Genomic DNA, 9,365 nt, shown 5'->3' on the forward strand with positions numbered 1-9,365 from the left:
AATTAGAATAGGTAATTCAAAATCATTTCATGACGACTGATGGGACATTGTTGTATGGAAATTGGTGCAAATGGTCCGAGTGTTTTTAAATATCTGCCTTTCATATAAATCAGTAAATTGCAAATGTCTGGACCATAGGTGCAAGAGATTCTGATTCTGATTATCATCATTATTAGTAGTAGCAGTGTTATTAGCATTATTGTTAATATTATTATTAGTAATATTATTGTTGTGTTAGCAATGATGGTATGGTAATAATAATTGTAATATTAATAAGACTTGCATTCGCCTTTTGTGTCGAGATGATGCCTCAAAGCATTTGATAGGATTCAATGTAAGAAAGGAGCGATTTTGTAGGAGAACACAGCAGCCAATTTTGCACACACCAATGTGCCACAAATAGTCATGAAGTGAAAAACCAACTCTATCTGGTGGAGTCGTCTGCCGGACAGGGGGGAAAGAGTCTCTCTTCTGGTTTCGAAAAGAACCACGAGATCGTTAACATCACCTGAACATGCAGGAGGGACCTCGGCTTAGCGCCTCGTTCACATAGGGAGAACCTCAAGCAATAGAGCAATGTAAAGGTCTGGACTATAGTACAAGAGATTCTGATTAATAAAAATGATGATTCAACCTCAAGCCATAGAGCGCGTTCCTAACATTGCTTTTGATTGTGTGCGCTGTGATCTTCATGTTTTGACGTGGGACAATCTGATAAATGCTTTCAGCACAGAATAAAATACCGAATAGCGTTACTATTATGCTTGCGTCGGTAGGAGGGATATAATTGTTTCAAAGCATTGCTTAAAACAATTATTAATCAACTCAAATCCCCACTTTGCTGTGTGGTATAAACCCGCCATCTACCATCAGTACAATAACAAATGGGCAATACTTTAGATGAATTTCGTATTGATAAAAATATTTCAGGTTAAAACAGAATCTTTCGCTGTGTTATGTACGATCACATGGGATTAAAAAATGAAACAAACAATTTGCCCAAAACAATTTCAAAATGCCGCAATGTTCGCCTTTCAACATTATTCACATTATCAACTGTATTCACACTTACCATGTACAATTAAACGTGATCCAGTTCCATTTGCTGCTATTTTCCCCTGACGGCTCACTGCACAGAGATAGACTCCTGAGTCGTGGAAACTCACATTTAGGAGCTGGAATGATTTGAAATCGAATATTTTCCTGTTGTCAGGACTTGTATGTAAATATTCGCGCTCTCCTCGCTTCCACCAGTAAAAGGTTAAATCTGAAGTGGTCTGAATATCGGTAAACTTGCATCCGAAGGTAATGCTTTCACCTTGATTTGCTATCTGTTCTACAGGATATTGGATCACTTTCATCGATGCATCTCCAGCAACTGTGAGAAAATAAATCAAACCTATAATTGGTGATTGTAGAGTTGAAGAAACGTGACAAAATAACTATAGGGAAAAAGGGAAAAAAGGTGGAAGAAGAGAAAGAGCGAGAAAGATTTATGCATTCACTGAAACATTTTGAAACTCTTCATCAATATCGTTTTGTATTTAAGATCCGCTGTAGTAAAACAATTACCTGCGAAAATAATCCCCATCAGAGAAAGACAGGGGAACACATCACTCGCCACCATCGTGATCAGTTGCTGAGACTCACCTCAACATGTTATTGGGTGTAACAAACATTTACTGATTGTCTAATATTAAATAATTTGCAGTGTCATGTGACTTCCTGTCTCCATGGTCAGAGATGAGTGAGATACGATTTGCAAAGAGAATTGTGCCTTTCAATTGTAACTGGAATCACTTCTCAGATCGGTAGCAAAGAGAAGGGGTGCATATATCCATATTATTCTCCGGTTTTGTTTTTAGTTCTTGCATTAATTCTTCCTTATCATAAGAACATGAGAAACTAGGAACACAAGATCCTGGCGGTCGCATTCATATATGTGGCAAACTACCTATGTACTATATCTCATAGTGCTATTTCCTAAAAGAAAAGTATCTAATCTGTGTTTGAAAGAATCAATACTTCCAGCTTCAACTGTCTGACTAAGACACAGTTCCACAGTTTCACTATTCGCTCAGTGAAATAGTGTTCATATAGATTCGTTCTGAATTTACCCTCCTTCAATTGCAAGCTGTTTTCTGTCTTTTTACTATTCTGGACAAATTGAAACAGCCTGTCCTGATCTATCTTGTCTAACCCCTTTATAATCTTAAAGACAGCAATCATGTCACCTATTTTTCAGCATGAACATGCCCAACTTACTTAGTTGCTCCTCATAGTTCAGTCCTTCCATTCCCTCAATCATTTTGGTTGCCCTCCTCTGTATCTTCTCAATTCATCCAATATCATTTTTGGAGCTTCAAAACATTCACATTTATGATTTGTATATAACAGCTAAGGAAGCTACATTCTCTCCAGTTTAACATCAGCTTTAGGCTACACCATGGGACGGCAATTTAGTGGAAAGCGGACGGAGAATCAAGCAGAATGTTTTGATTTATTTAATGTTCTGAGCCATAGTTTAATGTTTCTTCTGGAACCTGAGTAATTGATCATTGAATGCATTACCCTATTGAATATCTTTCCATATTTTGTTCAATGGAAATCAATATAATGAGTACAAAGTTTATGATTTCATTAACAGTAGATTATATTTTGTCAATAGCAGATTTTTTGTAACATTTTAATATTAATATTAATATTACAGAAACACAAAATAAATGTTTCCACTTTTACAAAGTCAGTGTATCTTTCTTACAAACTCTACAATCATAGCTTTATAAAACACTGGTTAGGCCTCAGCTGGAGTACTGTGTTCAGTTCTGGACACTACGTTTTCGGAAGGATGTGAAGACATCGGAGATGGTGCAAAGAAGATTTACCTGGATGGTACCAGGAATGAGGGCCTTCAGTTATCAGGAGAGGCTAGATAAGCTAGGATTATTCTCCTTGGAGTATAGAAGGTTAAGAGGAGTCGTAATGGAAGTTTTCAAAATTATGAGAGGGTTCGATAGGGTGAACAGTGAGAAACTATTTCCACTGGCGGCTGGGTCGGTAACTTGATGATACGGATTTAAAATAGTTGTTAAAAGAAACAGAGGGGAGGTGAGGCAAATATCTTTCACACAATGGAATGCATTGCCTAAAATGGTGGTTGAAGCCAATTTGATATCAACTTATAAGAGAGATATAGATAATTATTTGGGGAAGATAAGTCGTGAGGACTATGGGGAGAGCGCGGGGGAGTGGCATTGAATTGGATAGCTCATTTCAAAGAGTGGCACAGACATGATGGGCCTAATGACCTCCTTCTGTGATGTATAATTCTAAGATTGTAGGATTCTTAGATACAGAGTTTCTTTCAATGAATACAACAAAAAGATTACATTTGTATAGCATCTTTCACGTCGAGAGGACGTCCCAAAGCACTGGACAGTGTACAGCATTTCAGACCCGAGCTGGGGTCAAGGGGGAGAAGGGAGGGGAGGGGAAGGGGGGTGACCAATGGCATGGTTGAAGAGGAGGGTTTTGAGGTGGGAATTGAAAGAGGCTAAGGAGGGGGCGAGGTGGAGTGATGGAGTTCCAGAGGTTGGGGGCAAAGTGGCTGAAGGCTCTCCTGCCAATGGTGGGGTGGGTTGTTCGGGGGTCTTGCAGCAGGCCGGTGCCGGCTGAGGGGAGGGAGCAGGCAGGTTGGTAGGGGCTTAGGAGGTCACAGAGAGAGGCGGGGTGAGACCATTGGGGGTTTGTAGGTGAGGACCAGGATTTTGAACTGGATCCTCTGAAGGATAGGGAGCCAATGGAGTCGGGCAAGAATGGGGGAGATGGGGTCAGGGAGTTTGGTGCAGGAGAGGACATCGACTGCAGAGTTCTGGATTATCTGCAGTCTGTGGAGGGAGGAGTTGGGAAGGTCAACAAGCAGGGCATTTGCATAGGGGGCAAATAGAGTTTCAGCGGCCTGAGGGTGAGATAGTGGCGGAGTTGGGCGATGTTAAGGAGGTGAGAGAAGGCAGAGCAGATCATGGTTTGGATGTGGGGAAGAAAAGACAGTTGAGGGTCGAACAAGACACCTCGGTTCCTGACTGGCTTGGTGATTTGAAGTGTGCAATCATGGAGGTTGATGCTGCCAGAGCCTGAGGTGCAGAGGTGCGAGCGCAAGCCAATCAGGACGGCCTCAGTCGTATTCACATTCAACTGTAGGAAGTTTGCCCTCATCCAGGACTTCATGTCCGACAGACAGTCTGTCAGGACAGCAGTGATCCTGGAGTTGAAGGTGGAAGCAGAAAGATAGAGTTGGGTGTCATCCGCATACATATACAATACAATAACAGTGGTACAGCTGAATTATAGAAATATCTCTAAATAAATAATAATCATTTACGTGCTTGATTTGCATCTATTTGCCCACAGCAATGTCTCATAAACAGGAATGAAGTCAACGACCAATTTTCTCCAGGGAAATGTTGGTCATGATACCTAGAGGACCCACTTCAATTTAGTAGTAATGCAAAAAGACCTTCAACTAACACCTGAACATGCATCCTGACCTCATTCAATGCTTCATCTATAAATAATACTAACAACTTGCATACACACATACTACGACCTTCACATGGGAAGCAACTCCGAGCATCTCGAACTACACCTACGACAATGAAGAGCAAACCCATTATGACATTGGAGCATCAACCTTGAACATGAGTTTAAGTCTGGACCTTCGGTTTGAACTCAAACTGACCTTTTCAGGTAGATACGTATTACCAGGTGTCAAGTATCAGGAATTTTGATTGCACAGCATTCTCAATAATGGATAATGTTCATGGAGAGTGTTTCGTCAGTAGAAACAAAACATATGTATGTTCTGACGAAGGGTCGTGGACCCAAAACGTTGACTCACTTTCCTTTCTCTATAGCTGCTGCCTGACCTGCTGAGTTTTCCCAGCTCTCTCTATTTTTGTTTCAGATTCCAGTATCTGCAGTGTTTTGTGTTTTGAAACATATGTATGTTTTGGAGGGTTAGGCTTTACATCGCTGAGGTTCTGTACAAAACATTGTTTTACACATTGTGCACAAGCTTGATGTTGATATTAGGATTGTGAATTGGGAATCATCATTGAAGTGGAGCCTTGGGTTGAGCAATAGCCACTTACTTGGCATTTAAGGCTGATTGACAATGAGCACATGAGAAACCGTGAATGTTCAATTAGAGTTAAGAAGGGGTTATTTTCTTGCTGTTTTCTGAATCACATATAAATAGTATAAATAAACTGGATTCGGATAATGTGTTTAATGAAGGAAAGTAATGATGTATAGGAAGGTGATGTTTGTCCGTCTGATGGCATTCACTCATTCTGCGATAAGTGTTACTTTGACTGAAAAATCATCAGTACTACCTATCAGAACAAATAACAAGGAGAGATTAATACATTACAATACCAGCTTGCCCCTCAGCACAATGATTCCGATCAGTTTTGACCCTGACGGTATTTAATAAGCTGATCTGCAACAAATGATTTGCTGACAAAAATGTTTCTGTGTCATTTGACTTTGACAAACAAAAGCATTGGCGGTTTGCCAGTCTGCCCCCAACCTCTGGAACTTCATCCTCCAATCACTCCGCCTCGCTCCCTCCTTAGCCTCCTTCAAGTCCCGTCCCAAAACCCTCCTCTTCAACCATGCCATGGGTCACCCCCCCTTCCGCTCCCCTCCCTTCTCCCCCCTGACCCCAGCTCAGGTCTGAAATGCTGTGCACTGTCCAGCACCTTGGAACGTCCTCACAGCGTGAAAGGCGCTAAACAAATGTAATCTTGTTGTTGTTGACTTCCTATCTTTGAGGGATCAGTACATTTAGTTGGTGGAGAAAGAGCAACTTGTAAGGATACGTGATCACTAACCCTATGATGAGATTAACCCCATCCATCTTTAGCACATAAAAGATTTAAATTAATCCAGCCTTTAAACGTAATTCAAGGTCACGTTGTGGATCTCGGGATACTGAGTTTAACTGATACCTTTTGGTGGATCATCTCTTCTTCGGAGAGTTCCATTCAATTATATATAGAAATCAATAAGCAACAAAATTATGAGAACCAAACAACCAGCCTAACATCTTCACGGATATCTGCGTAATTATACTTTGTCATCCGGGTGTCGAACCCACACAGAAAACCACGCTTAAGATTCTGCCAAGAGGGTTGGAGAGAATGGGAGTGAGAGAGAGAAATGGAGAGAGAGTGAGAGTGGGTGAGAGAGGTATAGAGAGTGTGTAAGAACGCGTGAGAGAGAAGAGGGAGAGAAAGTGATTCAGAGGGCGAGAGAGAGCATGATAGAGAGGTGGGGACAGAGAAAAAAGTTAAGTGGAGGACAGTAGATGATGAGATCAGAGATTTTGATGGTGCAAGATAAAAGATAGCAATAGTGGGAGATTCGAGAAAGAAAAGATGCTTCTGCCACCGAGAGGATGTGTGAGTGGTTACACAAGAGGAGGAGGGCCGAGGCAAGGCTGAGAGGAGATGGGAGTGTTGTTTGTTTCAAGAACAAATCAGATAGATAATAATATCTCAGGATACAGTATATAGTTTGGGACATGGTATGTCAGGCGGCTGCCAGGAAAGAGGAATGCGAACTGATAGACCTTGGTTTTCTTTTGCCTCGCAAATTCATATGCTTTTGTGTTCTTAAGTTGTTGTTGTTACCAACTTTGTGGGATCAGAAAATAAATCTAAACAGTACTTCTCAACTCAAAGATTGGATGCATTTAATAGATTTCTGCATGTCCCAGACATTGCGTTCCCCGGAGGCATGGAACAATCAATGAACTACCATTATGAAATTCATTGAACATTTTATTTATTGCAATTCAAAATGTTGAAATAAAATCTGTTATGTTCAATTACAATCCAAAATACAGGGAACTTCGATAGAGATTTTAGGCGAGTGGTATTACAGGTATCAGAAAAATACAATAAAACGTATATTATTTGCAAAGCCATAACCATCACACACACTAAAAAAAAGCTCTATTTTAACACAATAAAATATGTAATGTATGACATCTGGCGATCAAGTCTCGGTAGCTCAAACATGCCACTGAGTGCAATATAAAATATCTTGAAACTTGTGGTAGAATGAAAACTTGACTCAGTTTTCTAGTGCCAAATTTGACAGATAACAATTTTGCCAACCTTGAAACAAACAACATAATAATCCGGGTTGTTATTGAAATTACGATAAAACAGACACATTTTTTACTTTTAAAAAGCTGAAAAGTGTGAAGTGCTTCGGCTGCCCAGTGAAATAAAGCAAAAGGAATATTGATCAAAAAGCTGACGCTTTCTGGGTCATTGTGTGGCGAAGGCTCTGTGGCTAATGGTACATAGATTTATTAACACCATCAACATCATTTTCGGTGACAGTCAGAAAAAGCAAAACTTGATCGACAATTCATGTACAACTGGACTCCGGGATACGCCTCGAAATTATTTAAAAACACTATATTCGCTGCGCTTGGTGTATTGCATTATATTAGTAATTGTCGGTTCATTGGAGCCAAATTGACCAAGCTGATGTATATTATTTTGACCTGGGTTTTTCGAAGAAAATCTGTGAAACTGCTGATATTTAACGGGTGAAAAAGAAATAAGAGGTGATTTTCCAGATATATTCCGACTCCTAAATGGTATAACTCAAACGCATTCAAATATATTTTATACAGTATACTGCTCATAATTTATAATCTTCTGTTCTTCCAGTCCGTGTATTCCATTAGCATAATTGAATCACCTCAATCGTTTCTTCCTCACTTCATCTATAACAAAACAAGTAGTGTAATCGTGAATATCACCAATCCTTTGATTCTATGATCAATTGTAATAATTGCTGATTTTCACCAAACAAATTGATGATTCATTCTGCAATGTTTACAACGAGACTGGAACCGTTACTCGTTTAGTTTAATTTTAAACGGTAATTAAACATATTCGGACAACACGATTTGCAGTGAGATCGCCTTTTACGTTGGAAGGACGTCTGAAAGCGCTTGGCTGTGTTTGTGGGGCTCCGGAGCTGGAGACGGAATCCGAAGTATTGCATATGACCCAAACCCAACCATGTAACACGGATCTGGTTGCTATTGCACGAATGTATTGTTCAATATTTCCGGATACCTGAAAGTTTGGATTAGATATGTTTATATCCATTGATTATTAGAGATTCCGCCAACAGAACAAAAAGTAATTTCCGCATTGTAAAGTGTGTTGTCCCTGTAGCAGCGAACAACCTGAACCTGTCCCCCTTTCATTGATAACTGTATGTGCGACGATATTTGTCAATGAAAAGTCAATGCTCTTTTAAAGCAAAGAATGTTTTACCTTTTATGTGGGTTGATTGTAAGATAGTCAACAATGATGATGGTCAACAGTAACACTGCCACAAAGCATAACATAAAACGGATAATCATCATAACGGGCATTCCACCATTATCTGGAAAACAAATTACGAAACTATAACATGTTTACATCAAAACTACTGAATAATCATTCTGTATTGGGAAAATGCACACGTTTTCCTTTTTTTACTGGAACGCTATAAAATGCGCATTCAATCAATTGCAAATAACAGCGAATAGTAGTGAAAATCAACGCGCGGCATTTTATTAGTGATGTTATAGAGACACAGTTATATATTATGTGACAGCAGTTCCCCATTGACTGTGCGCTCAGCTTCAAATGTACCGATAGAATGTGTGTTCTGACCCGAGCCATAGAGAGCCACAGTCACCAAAACTCATTGCATTGGAAATGTGCTCTCATCCCGAAAATCTATAAAACATCTCACAAGCGAGTTTTATTTTAATGCAGTGATTGTTGTTATAAAGGAATACGTAACAGCAGATTTGTTCCAAATCGTCCTCAGAAAATGGAGTGGATTAATGAACCAATAGTATTTATGTTTCATTTGTGAACGCGTTTCAGTCCAAAAGTCCAATTTCTGATGAACGCGCAGGACTATTGCACTTTAGAGAGGTTACTGCATGTCAACAACGCTTTGAATGAGACATATTCAGAATTTAATAACAAAACAAGAACATACGCAGATTTGAGATATTCTTCGATTCAAAGACGACACATTTAAAATTGGATTTTACATATATATGGAGTTTTCAGCGAGAAACTTATATAACTATAAATTGTAGCGTAAATAATGTAAATCCAATTGCCAGTAACAAGGTATTTAACAACAAATGACAGTAAGACAAGTAACTTCCTACCATCAACTTCTGTTTTGGGTTCAGAAACGGCGTAGACGGCAACTGCTGGAATCCGAAGGCTGACATGAGATACCACACAGGTATAAATAACTCCGCT

At 39.6% G+C, this 9,365-nt stretch overlaps 1 long non-coding RNA gene across 1 annotated transcript; it reads right to left on the reverse strand.

The window, feature by feature from the left end:
* Positions 1-7,676: 7,676 nt before the first annotated feature.
* Positions 7,677-9,365, reverse strand: LOC121850159. The gene is made up of 3 exons (XR_006085478.1): positions 9,269-9,365; positions 8,370-8,481; positions 7,677-7,807 (listed from the first exon to the last, which is right to left on the reverse strand). It is a non-coding gene; the product is annotated as an uncharacterized LOC121850159 (long non-coding RNA).

This window comes from Callorhinchus milii, unplaced genomic scaffold (genome assembly GCF_018977255.1).
Source record: "Callorhinchus milii isolate IMCB2004 unplaced genomic scaffold, IMCB_Cmil_1.0 Scaffold14, whole genome shotgun sequence".
NCBI classification, from domain to species: Eukaryota; Metazoa; Chordata; class Chondrichthyes; order Chimaeriformes; family Callorhinchidae; genus Callorhinchus; species Callorhinchus milii.